The sequence below is a fragment of the Myotis myotis genome, unplaced genomic scaffold (assembly GCF_014108235.1).
Source record: "Myotis myotis isolate mMyoMyo1 unplaced genomic scaffold, mMyoMyo1.p scaffold_m19_p_2, whole genome shotgun sequence".
NCBI lineage: Eukaryota > Metazoa > Chordata > Mammalia > Chiroptera > Vespertilionidae > Myotis > Myotis myotis.
In genome coordinates, this window is record NW_023416324.1 from 15,739,902 (window position 1) to 15,751,500 (window position 11,599).

The window sequence follows — 11,599 nt, forward strand, 5'->3', positions numbered from 1 at the left end:
ACCCAGTTCTTCCTTACTACGTGTCCTTCGCCTGTGTGTTTCTCTCCTGTGTCTCCTTTCCTAGTCACAGAACACTTCACACTGAAATATGTGGGAGTTTTTCCCCCATACAAAGCAATTCTCGAGGACAGCAGCTGGGTGTCCTGAAATTTAATTCAGTTCTGACCCAAGTACCTGGAGATAGTGTCAGATCCCACAGGTTAAGGGCTCGGTCCCAGGAGACAGCCCCCCCACTTCAGAGACCAATCACAAGTAGTAGGTCCCCAGGTTACCCACAATGTCTGTCTGACTTGGGTACAAATCAGAGGTTCCCATGACCTCCTCCTCTTGGATTTGATTAGTGTGTTAGAGAGACTCACAGAACTCAGGAAGACACTTACTTATATTTACCAGTTTATAAAAGGCTACGGTAAAGGATACAGATGAACACCCGGATGAAGAAGTACATAGGGTGAGGTCTGGGAGGTTCCCAAGTGCAGGAGCTTCTGTCCCATGGAGTTGGGGTACATCACCCTCTTGGTATGTGGATGTGCTCACTCACCTGGAAGCTCTCTGAATCCCATACTATAGGAATTTTATGGATTTTATAGTATAGAATTCCATACTATAGGGATTTCATGTAGTCATGATCCATTACTAACCCCATGTTTAGCCCTTCTCCCCTCTCTGAAGGATGATGGGTGGTGCTGAACATTTTAAGCTTCTGATCATGGCTTTTTTTTTTTTTTTTTTTTTTTTTGGTGACCAGTCCCCATCCAGGAGCCATCCAATAGCCCACCCAAAGTCATCTTAATAGAACAAAAGATGCTCCTATCACTTATGAAAAAAGGGTTTAGGGGCTCTGTGCCAGGAACCCAGGGGCAGAATATATATATATATATATATATATATATATATATATATATATATTTTTTTTTTTTTTTCTGACTTCACAGTCTGATTTCACAAACTCCCTCCATGGAGGGGCAGCCATTTGTCCACCTGCAATGGATCCTATTGTAGAGTTGGATTTGCTTTCTCATCCTCCCGCTGCCTCCCTCTGCACCTCCACTCATAAACCTACTGATGCCACTGTTAGGCATTGTCTAACACCAAGAAGCTCATGTTCCTATGAAGGCCAAAGATGTATGCTAATAGGCCAGTGCCCATGGGGTTCCCTGGTCTTTCCTTGTACCCATTATCCAGGACTAGGTGGCCTTAACGCATGGCGGAACACCCTCCTGCAGGCTCGGTTACTATGTGAGCTGAGAGGTACCACCTTGTGGGACCTGCTGGTCTGCAGATTGTGGAGCATGCTGAACCAGTACCAACATATGGTGCTAGTTCTCCTGGGGTCAAATATGTGAGCCTGAGAGTGAGTGGTGGTGGGGGGTGGGGGCAGAGATTGAAATTTTACATCCTTACCACCCAGTGGGGAACTGGGTCCCTCGAGAGATGCAAAAATGACTTACCTGAATAGGAGCTGAGACTGTCACTGGCCACTGAGAAAACAAGTAATCAGGCGGATTGTGGTATTGGCTGGGGTGTTGACCTTGACTATGAAAAAGAAGTGGAGGCTGCTATAAAGTAGAGTTGGGGAGAAATCTGGAGAGAGCCCAGGTTGGGTGGGATCACCTGTGATGTGTCTCCTTGTTCCTCTGGGTCCAGTAGTAAAAGTAAATGGAGGATTTTCACCCCTACATGGGTGGAAATACACCCAAGGGTTGTGATTCTTCAAGAATAAAGGTTTGAGTCATGAATGAATCCTCCAGGTGTGATGCTGTAAGCATAAGGAACGAAGAATAAGTAGTGCCAGAGAGAAATATTGTCCACAGACGATCAACAGGATCCAAAGCCCCTTGGGTCTTGTGGAGGGTAGTGGGGCTAAACCGGGACAGTCAGAGGAAGCCTGGTCAGACCGTCCAGACAGTCCTAGAGTAATCCATGACCCTGAGTTCTTCCAGCCCCTCCTCCCTCCTTCTCCAGCTCCCTGTGCCCAGCTGCCTCTTCCTGTAGGAAAGGACAGAGGCCACTGGCCCTAGAGAATAGTTTGGTCTGATTTCCGCCTTTCCCCACACTTTATGAAAGCGGTCCATAGTGGTGTATCAGAGTTCGGGTCTGGCATCTGACCTGGATTCCAGTCCCAGTACAACTACTTACTAAGGGTGTGTGTGTGTGTGTGTGTGTGTGTGTGTGTGTGTGCGCGCGCGCGCGCGCGCGCGCCACGTGCAAGTTACTTAGCCTTTCTGTGGCCCCAGTTTCCTCCCCTTTAAAAGGGGAAAAAGCATCTAACTCCTAGGAGTTGTTGAAATTAAATGTACAATTAAAGCCATAAAGCTTCTAGAATAAAACATAGGAGAAAAGCTTTGCAATCTGGAGGTAGGCAAAGATTTCTTGGACTGGACTTGGATTGGACTTCATCATAGTTTAAAAATGCTCATCAAAAGTCATCATTAAGAAAATAAATAGAATTGCCCAGCCAGTGTGGCTCAGTGGTTGAGTGTAGACCTATGAACCACGAGATCACGGTTTGATTCCCCTCAGGGTACATGTCCGGGTTGCAGGCTCAAACCCCAGTGGGGAGGTGTGAAGGAGGCAGCCGATCAATACTAGTATTTCTCTCTCATCATTGATGTTTCTATCTCTCTCTCCCTCTCTCTTCCTCTCTGAAATCAATAAAAAATATTTTTAAAAAAGAAAATGAATAGACAAGCCATAGTGTGGAAGAAAATATTCACAAAGCACACATCTTGGTAAGTGGCTTGCTTCCAGAAAACATAAAGTGCTTATAAAATTCAATAATAGAAAGACAATTTTTAAATGGACAAAAGAGTTGAACGGATACTTTGCAAAGAAAGATATGCACATAGCCAATACGTGTGAGACAAGATATTCAACATTTTAGTCATTAAGAAAATGTAAATTGAAGCCACAATGAGATGCTGCTGAACAACTCCTCAGAATGAAAAGATGAAAAGACCACCAACCCCAAGAGTTGATGAAGACATGGAGTACCTGGGAAGTCCATACAGTGTTGATGGAAGGAAAAAGTGGCTCAGCCACTTTGGGAAAAGATTCTAACCAATGTAACATGGCAAAGATGACAGAATGTCACTTCCATGAGTAGGTTACAGAAGACTGTAACTTCTGTCTTGCAACAGGCTCTCCCTCTGGCCTTCCTGGCTTGCACCCTTTGATGAAGCAAGTGGCTGTGTTAAAGAGATCCATGTGGCAAGAAACAGATAGCAACCATAGACCACCAGCCAGCTAGGAACGGAGGCCCACAGTCCAACAACCCTTGAGGAACTGGATCTGCCAACAGCTATGTGAACTTGGATGTAGATCTTTCCCTAACTCAGCCTTCAGATGCGATCCTAGCCCTGGCCAACAATTGCAGCCTTGTGGGAGGTCTTGAATCAGAGCACCCAGTTAAGATGCACCCAGACTCTTAACTCACAGAAATCAGGAGGTAATAAATGTGCTTTTCTAAATTTCTAAATTTGTGGTAATCTGTTACATAGCAATAGATGACTAGTTATAGAACTATTCAGATATCTCATTTTTTTAAATTTGCTTCAGTTTTGGAAAGTAATAGTTTTCTAGAAGTTTACCCATCTTGCCTACATTTTCAAGTATATCAGCATACAATTGTTCATGATATCTTGTTTCTGTTTAAAGATTTGATTGTAAAATATAACTCACACACAGAAAGTTGCATTAAATACAAATGCACAGTATAATATATAATTATAAAACAAACATCTGTGTAATCACTGCCCAAATCAAGAAATAGACTATTGCCAATGCCACAGGAATCCCGTGTGCCCCTTCTCAATCACACCCCCTCCTTTCCTCTTAAGGTTAATCATTCTTGTATTTATGGAAATCTCTGCCATGTGTTACAGTTTTACAGTTCTTTATAGTTTATCCATCCTTATACAATACAGTTTAGAGTTTTCTGGTTTTGAATTTTATATAACTGGTATGATTCCCTATGTACCTTTTATGTTTTGCTTCTTTTGTGTAGCACTGGATTTATAACATTAATCCATGTCATTTGTTCATTTTCATTGCTGTTTAATATTCCATGGTATGGTATAACAACATTTATTTATCTACTTTACTGTTGATAGGCATTTTGATTGTTTCCAGTTTGAGCTACATAAATAATTCTCCTCTAAACACTTTTAAAAAATGTTTTTATTGGAGAGAGAGAGAGAGAGAGAGAGAGAGAGAGAGAGAGAGAGAAACATCGATGTAAGAGAGAGACATCAATCAGTTGCCTCCTGCATGAACCCTGACCAGGGCCAAACCTGCAACCTAAGAATGTGCCCTGACTGGGAATCGAACCGCAACCTTTTGGTGTACAGGACAATGCTCCAACCAAGCCCCCCAGCCAGGCCTTCTTTTTTTTTTTTTTAAATATATATATTTTTGATTTCAGAGAGGAAGAGAGGAGAGAGAGAGATAGAAACATCAATGATGAGAGAGAATCATTGATTGGCTGCCTCCTGCACACCCACTACAAGTGGGCATGTGCCCTGGCCAGGAATCGAACCACGACCTCCTGGTTCATAGGTCAATGTTCAACCACTGAGCCACGCTGGTCAGACCCAGGCCTCCTTTGAACACTTCTGTACATGTGTCCCGGTGCACAGTGCATGTACTTTTTGGGGCATTTTTCCAGCGTGGTATTGTTGGAGCACAGGGTATAAGTATTTATACCACTTTACTGGAAAATGCCCAACTTGTCCCCAAAGTAGTTGGGCTAATCACCAGCAGAAATGAGAGTTCCCATTGTTTCACACCCTGTTCTACTGGTCTGCAAGACTTCTGAATTTGACCCACCTGGTGTGTGTATAGTGGTATTTCAGTATAGTTTCGGCACTTTCCTGATTATTTTTGGAGTTAAGCACTCAGGGGGTGTTGGGGTTTCAAAATTCTACCCAAACGTCCCCACCCCATGTCTGGGGTCCCATTCCCTCTTGACCAGTGCCCTTCCAAATGGTGGGACTGCTCATCTCATTGGCTCTGCAACCCTGGGATCCTGATAGTCAGGGCCCAGGCTTGGTCCTTTGCCATATGTGTGCCTTGTAGCTACTAGAGAGCAAAGACTTCAGGACTTCCCTAGAGGCTTTCTGAAGTTCTGTCCTTGCATTGAGTCCCAAGTTCAAGGCTTTCAATCTGTTCTAAGCCCATGTGGATCCAGTGGGACCACAGACCCATCCTGTGTCTGTAAATTAACTGGCAGAATCTCCCTGCTGATTTCCTAACTCATGGAATGAGAGCTTTAGGGGTGGCAGGGTCGAATGGAAGTCCCTGAACTACAATCTCATCACCATTAAAATAGCAAACCAAAGGCAATTCCACATCCCTAAAGAAATTTCAGAAATTAGTGCCACCATCAAAGATCATGCAGTCATTCCTACCAAGACTCAGTTTAACTCACCTACTTGGCTGGTGGGAAAACCAGGTGGGCCTTGGAGAATGACCATAGATTACTGTGAAGATAGGTGGGATGTCAATTGCAGCTGTGGTTCTAGACATGACATTTTTACTGGAACACGTCAACGCAACTTTGGGCCTGATGTACATCTTGATCCCAAGTGCTTTCTTTTCCATTCCGCTAAGTAAAGATAATCAGAAATAGTTTGCCTTTGTGTATCTGGGACAGCAGTACATCTTCATTCTACGACCTCAGGGCTTTGTCTCCCGATTTCTGTCATACTACAGTCCAAAGGGACATAGGTCACCTTGCTATAGTTCAAAACATTATGCTGGTCCATTATATTGATGACTTATGATAATTGGGCCCACTGAGCAGGAAATTGCAAACACTTTAGATTCTTAGTAGAACATATGTATGTCAAGGGAAGGGTAATAAATCTCACAAAAATGGAGAGGCATGTCATGTCAATAAACTTTTTGGAATATTCAGTGATCTGGGGCATGTTAGAATATCTCCTCTAAAGTGAAAGGCAATTGTTGAAACTTTATTGCCCACTACAAAGAAAGAAGCAGAATGTTGGATGGGACTCTGGATTTTTGAGGCAACATATAACATACTAGAGGACCGGTGCACGAAATTCGTGCACTGGGGGTGGGGGGGTCCCTCAGCCTGGTCTGCATCCTCTTGCAGTCCAGGACCCCTCGCTCCTTACCACCCGCCTGCTCACTGCATCTGCCCCCTGGTGGGGAGGGACATCGGGAGGGCTCCAGGGTGTGTCCAGCCTGTCTTGCTCAGTCCCTATCAGCCGGACCCCAGCAGCAAGCTAACCTACCAGTCGGGGAGCATCTGCCCCCTGGTAGTCAGTGCACGTCATAGCGAGCAGTTGAGCGGCCTTAGCATATCATTAGCATATTATGCTTTGACTGGTTGAATGGCTGACTGGATGACCAGGCACTTAGCATATTAGGCTTTATTATATAGGATTTGTCAGTGTTGTTCTGCCCATTTACTGGGAAACCCATAGGACTGCAAGTTTTGAGTGAGGCCTGCAGCAACATAAGACTGCAGCAGGTCCAGACTGCAGAGCAAGCTGCCCTGTCACATGAGCTTTATGATTTGCAAATGAGTATGTCAGAAAAAGATGCTGTATGGACAAGTTCCATAGGCATGTCGCAGCAGAGTTACAGACCCTTGGGGTCTGGCATTAATTCATGCCCTCTCTGCCAGTAATCAGTCTGCACTTTAAATCAGTTCCTGGCTCACAACTGGACACCTAGAGACTGAATACCTCACTGTGGGACAGCAAGTGACCCATAGCAAGAACTGGATATTATCTGATCCATCAAACATGCAATTGGACATGCACGGTAGCATTCTGTTCTTTTTATTTTTATTTTTGGTAGCATTCTGTTCTTAAAGAGTGCATATGAGATCAGGTCTGAGCAACTCCAGAAGGTACAAGGAGAGTGCATGAGCGGGTGGACCAAATCCTTACTGTACCTACACTTATGGCTTCACTGCTTCTCCCTTAACCCACCTTTGGGGAAGTTGCTATGACCAGTTCATATGGAGGAAAAAGGACAGACATGATTTCTATGTGAGTCTGTATGTTACACCTGCCACATATGGACAACTACTGTATTAAAGCCACAGTCAGGGTGTCTCTAAAAGACAGTGATGAAGGGGTAGCCTCTTCTAGTTATATCAATTGTCCATTTTGCATGAAAGAAAAGATGACCTAAGTTACAGATCTACTTTGATTCATGAGCAGTGGCTGGCAAGTTGGCTGGCTGGTCAGAGACTTGAAAACACCAAGATTGCCCAGCCAATGTGGCTCATGGTTGAGTGTCAACCCCTGCACCAGGAGATTCCCCGTTAGATTCCCGGTCAGGGCACATGCCTGGGTTTCTGGCTTGATCCCCAGCAGGGGTTGTGCAGGAGGCAACCAATTGATGTTGATGCTTCTCTCTCTTCCTCTCCCTTCCTCTCTCTCTCTCTCAAAATCAATAAAAACATGTTTAAAAATGAAATACCAAGACTGATGAGGAGGAGGTCTAAGGGAAAGATATGGATGGACTGCTGGAAAGGGGCACACGTGGTAAAACTCTTTTTAACCCACACAAATGCCCTGAGGGGTCATTTTGAAGGAGGCTCTCAATAATCAGGTGGACAAATGTAGATGTCAACTTCTTTCACCAGGTACCCTGGTTCTTGCTCAATAGGCCCCCCCATACAGAGCAACCATGCTGACAGAGATAGGGGCTATTTATAGTGAGGTAGGCAGAATAATGACCCCCTAAAGATGTCCATGTTGTAATCTTTGGCACAGGGTGAATTAAGGTAGCAGATAGAATTAAGGTTCTAATCAGCTGACCTTAAATTATCTGGGTGGGCCTGATGTAATCACAAGGGTCTTTAAATGTGGAAGTCAGAGGCCGAGCCAGTGTCAGAGTGGTGTATGTGATGTGAGAAAGACTTGACTGGCCATGACTGGTTTTGAAGATGGAAGGAGGGCAAAAGCCAAGGAATACAGGCAGCCTCTAGAACAGCCGTGGGCAAACTACGGCCCGAGGGCTGGATCCGGCCCGTTTGAAATGAATAAAACTAAAAAAAAAAAAAAAAAAAGACCGTACCCTTTTATATAAAGATGTTTACTTTGAATTTATATTAGTTCACACAAACACTCCATCCATGCTTTTGTTCCAGCTGGTCCAGTTTAAGAACCCATTGTGGCCCTTGAGTCAAAAAGTTTGCCCACCCCTGCTCTAGAATCTGGAAAAGGCAAAGAAAACAGATTCTCCTCTAGAGACTCCAGAAAGGAACACAGCCTGGCCAACACCTTCATTTTAGCCCTGTGAGGTGCATTTCAGGCTTTTAATGTCCAGAACTGTAAGATAGATCTATGTTGGTTTAAGCCACTATGTTTGTGGTGATTTATTATAGTAGCCATAGAAAACTGATATACAAGGGCTCAACACATTTCCCTTACCAAATCTGACCTGGCAACTGGAACTGCTGAGTGCTCAAGCTGCTGGCAGCAAAGACCAAGCTGTTTCCAATATGGTACCACTCCCTGGGACAATGGTTCTCAAAGTGGGGACCACGAACCCTTGGGGGTCCCCAAGATTCTTTCATGGGTTTTGTGAGGCCAAATCTACTTTCATCCTTACACCAAGACATTCTTTGTCATTTTCACTGTCATTCTTTCAAGTGGACAGTGGAATTTTCCAGAGGCTATGCGAGATGTGTACAACAGACTGAATGCCAAAGCAGATTTGAGAATCTAGCTGTCTTCTATTAAGCCAGATTCTAGAGAGATTTGTAAAAATGTCACATAATGCCACTTCTCACAATTTTTGTTTTGAAGTTGTTTTTCATTTAAAAGGTTATATTTATATTAATCGGAAATGGGTTTATTAGTTTTAAATAAACTAATATTTTAAAGCTTTAATTTCTTTTTTAAAATTGAATTTATTGGAGCAACACTGGTTAATAAATTATATAGGTTTCAGGTGTACAATTCTATAATACATCATCTGTATATTGCATTGTGTTCACCACCCCAAGTCAAGTTAAAGCTTTAAACTCTAATCCAGTAAAATACATATAACCCACATAGGAAACCCTCTGTAATTTTTAAGAGTATAAACGACTCGTGGGGCCAAAAATTTGAGAGCCACTGCTCTAGAGTGACCTGCTAGCTACCTATTGGCAGGCTGACCTCATTGCCCCCTTGTTTCATAAAAGGAATAGTTTTTGTTACCTCATGGTAATCAATATGTATTCCAGATATGGACTTCCTGCCTGCAATGCTTCTGCACCATCACTTCTGGACTTTCCAGAATACCTGATTCATCACGATGCTACCCGCACATGCCTATCTTCATGATAGGGTGAAGGGCATATGGCCTCCCCCCTGGAACACACTGGACTTACAATGTGGCCTGTCACTCAGAGCTGTTGACTGGACAGTCAGTACCAGCTGGGAGACACCACCTGCAAGGCTAGGTTATTGACGGCCAGGATGCAGTACATGCTTTAAATCTGGGGTGGGGAACCTTTCTTCTGCCAAGGGCCATGTGGATATTTATAACATCATTCAAGGGCCATACAAAATGATCAACTTAAAAATTAGCCTGCTATAGTTGGTCAAACATTTAATTAACTCACCCTTAATGCCCTGGTAGGGCCAGACCGAATGATTTCATGGGCCGGGCATTCCCCACCCCTGCTTTAAACCAATGGCCAATATATGGCTCCACCTTTCTCACATCCAGAACACAGAGGCCCAGGGACCACAGGGTAGAGATGGGAGTGGCTCTTCCCACTATTTTTCCAAGTAACCTACCGGAGAAATTTTTGTTTTCCATCCCCTCAACTTTGTGTTCAGTGGGTTTGGAGTCCTTGGTGCCCAAAGGAGGAATGCTTACTTGCCCCAGGGAACACAGATATGGTTTCTTAAACTGGAAGTTTGTTGTTAATTTTGTTAATCCTCACAAAAGGATATTTTTTCCATTGATTTTAGAGAGAGTGGAAGGGAAGGAGGGAGGTGGAGGAGAGAGAGAAACATTGATCTGAGAGACACATCAATTGGTTGCCTCCTACACACACCCTGACCAGGGTTGGGGATCAAACCCACAACCCAAGTATGTGCCTTTGAGAATCGAACCTGTGACTCTTTGGTGCTGACGCTCTAACCACTGAGAAACGCTGGCCAGGGCCCCACTGGTCATTTTGAGCTTTGTATGTTACTGAACCAAAAGGCAGAGAGGGGTATCAACTGTACCAGAAAGGCTGGGCAATCTGGATGACCAGAAGGAAAATGGGGGGTGGGCAGGAAGGCTATGTCTGAATCCAGGATTTACTGGGTGCCTCTCAGATCTCCCAGTACAGTTATGACAGTTATCAGGAAGCTTCACAACCAGACAAACCTTAGATCAATAAGAGCACGAATTGCCTAGGAATAAAGGTTTAGGACACCCCACCAGGTAAAGAACCTAATAAGTGCTGGCCACTGGTAAGAGGAACATGGAGGGGGTGGAAGGACGATGCATAATTGCTCACTTAGACCTGTGACCAGATACAGCAGGGGCGCTATAGCAGGTTTTTGTTATTTCCTCCTCCTGTCTTATTGAAGGAGCCTTAGTGATGACTTAAAGTTTTAAATTTGGCTCAAGGTGAGAATGACTGAAGGATAAGGATATGGTTAATGTGACAACAGGTCCTGTTGGAAATAAACTTTCTTTCCCTTCCATTTAAAAAAACTGAGGTGAGCTCAGCTGGCGAGACGGTTTACAGCCGGGAAGAGCAGAACTCCCCTGGAAAGGTAAAAAAAACCAGGGATTTGGGCAGGAAAGTTTGCCAGACCTCTGAGCCCAGAGAGTCGGAGGGAGACCGCGTGGCAGACAGCCGCGTCCCTTGGGACAGGCAGAGCCCCTGACGGGGGAAAGGAGAACCGCGGGATTCCTGGCGCTGCCGGGGGAATTGAGAGCTGGGTTCTGTGATCACAGAGGACTGAGCCTAAAGGGGGCAGCCTGAAGAGCTGACCAGACCATGCAGTCCCGGTAAGAGAAGAAGCTTACAGAAACCAAGCCTTCCCCGTTTCCGCGGCCGGCGTTTGTTTGTTTGTTTTCACTGAACCCTCTTCATGGGACATTTCGGATACAGACACTCACCTGTGCTGAAGAGAGGGAGAGTGTGCGGAGGAGTGGAATCTGGGGAGAGACTGAGGAGAGAAGGGGGGCCGGGAGAGGCGGCAGCGAATTGAGTGCTGAGACACCCCTGAGCCCACGTCTGAGGCAGCCATTCTCTCCGGAGAGTGAGACTCCTCCCCCCAGCCCCCAGGCAAGGAGCACAGCCACACCCAGATTCCACCCTGTAGGAGATCAAGGATTAAAATAACCTGATCAGTCCCTGGGAGTTAACAGGGCCTGGCCTATAGAGGGATTTTCAATCCCAGCAACAACACAGCACTGGTAACTCTTACGCAGCCAGCTCTGGGCAGTGAACTTCCACTGGACAGAGAGGCCCTGTAGCCTCAGAGGCCAACCCCAGAACACTGCCACCCAGAGGCTGACCCACAAACTGACTCTTTGCTAAACACAAAATAAGGCAATCTGGGAAACAAATGCGGCTTGCTTTAAAATAAGGACTGTGGTTTACAACACAGAG

General features: G+C 45.0%; 1 long non-coding RNA gene across 3 annotated transcripts; it reads right to left on the reverse strand.

Moving 5' to 3' along the window:
* Positions 1–380: 380 nt before the first annotated feature.
* Positions 381–11,159, reverse strand: LOC118677186. Of its 3 annotated transcripts, none has more exons than XR_004974349.1 (3): positions 5,429–6,146; positions 1,452–1,759; positions 381–564 (listed from the first exon to the last, which is right to left on the reverse strand). It is a non-coding gene; the product is annotated as an uncharacterized LOC118677186 (long non-coding RNA). The 3 variants fall into 3 exon arrangements; XR_004974348.1 differs by lacking the exon at positions 381–564 and adding an exon at positions 11,104–11,159 and having other exon boundaries at positions 715–1,759; positions 5,429–5,605; XR_004974347.1 differs by lacking the exon at positions 381–564 and having other exon boundaries at positions 715–1,759.
* Positions 11,160–11,599: the final 440 nt, after the last annotated feature.